Below are 1,161 nucleotides of genomic sequence, written 5' to 3' on the forward strand. Positions count from 1 at the left end.
TTCTACGTCAATAAAAAACTATCGATCCTAAAAAATTGTTCTTTTATACCTTTCATGGATTGCTCCGAGCTTAGTAATTTCTCGACCTCCATCGTTGAATCTTACCTTTACATTGTGTATATTCCGAGTGGGTGTAAATATATATATATATATATATAAAATTATAAATGAGGGTGAAAAAATCGATATTAATTTAATAATAATACGTAATTTAACACCAAGTGGCTTAGCACAAAACTACGGAGGAAATACAATTTATACATAAATTATTAGAGAGTCATCCACTATGTGGATAACTCTAGTGCTAAAAATAGCTCCGAAGCAACCACAGAAGATCCGTTTCCGTGAACGGATCTTCTGTGGTTGCTTCGAGCTATTTTTAGCACTAGAGTTATCCACAGGTGGATACTCTTATATATATATATATATATAATATATATATATATAATATATATATATAATATACATGAGTGTACGTGTGTATGCACGTATGTATGCACGCATGTATGCACGTATATATATATATATGTGTGTGTGTGTGTGTGTGTTACTAGCTTCGGTAGTACATATACTAAAATTGAAGCGATGCAGAGTAGATTAGCATGGCCCCTGTGCAAGGATGACACGCAAATTCGTGAAGTGTTCCATATTCTTCTAGTCGCAGGAGTAGCTGTGTGGTAAGTAGCTTATTACCAACAACATAGTTCCGGTTTCAGTCCCATTAAACGGTACCTTGGTAAAGTGTCTTCTACTATAGCCTCGGGCCGACCAAATCTTTCTAAGTAGATTTGGTAAACGTAAAATGAAAGAAACCCGTCGTAGATATATATATATATATATATATATATATATATATAGAACAATCTTACTTAGAAAGGGATGCGTGCGTTCTGTCATATAATAAATTAATAAATAAATAAAACATATGCATATATACATACATATATGTACGTACCTACTTCTACATGTATATATACATGCATATATGGGTACAGGACACCCAACAAAACGTCGAACACAATGAGAAACGAAAACATAAACACAAAACCAAGGACATGGTTATTTTTTTTAAACAACGGAAAAATAGAGTACAGGACATACAAAACAGGGAAAATTCCCCTTCTTCAGTCGCCTTAATTTCATCTACTCCACGTTTCGAAG

At 33.3% G+C, this 1,161-nt stretch overlaps 1 non-coding gene across 1 annotated transcript; it reads left to right on the forward strand.

The window, feature by feature from the left end:
• The first annotated feature begins 547 nt into the window (after positions 1 to 547).
• LOC115212459 lies at positions 548 to 654 on the forward strand. Its single transcript, XR_003881738.1, has one exon. It is a non-coding gene; the product is annotated as a U6 spliceosomal RNA (small nuclear RNA).
• Positions 655 to 1,161: the final 507 nt, after the last annotated feature.

The sequence above is a fragment of the Octopus sinensis genome, linkage group LG5, assembly GCF_006345805.1.
Source record: "Octopus sinensis linkage group LG5, ASM634580v1, whole genome shotgun sequence".
NCBI lineage: Eukaryota > Metazoa > Mollusca > Cephalopoda > Octopoda > Octopodidae > Octopus > Octopus sinensis.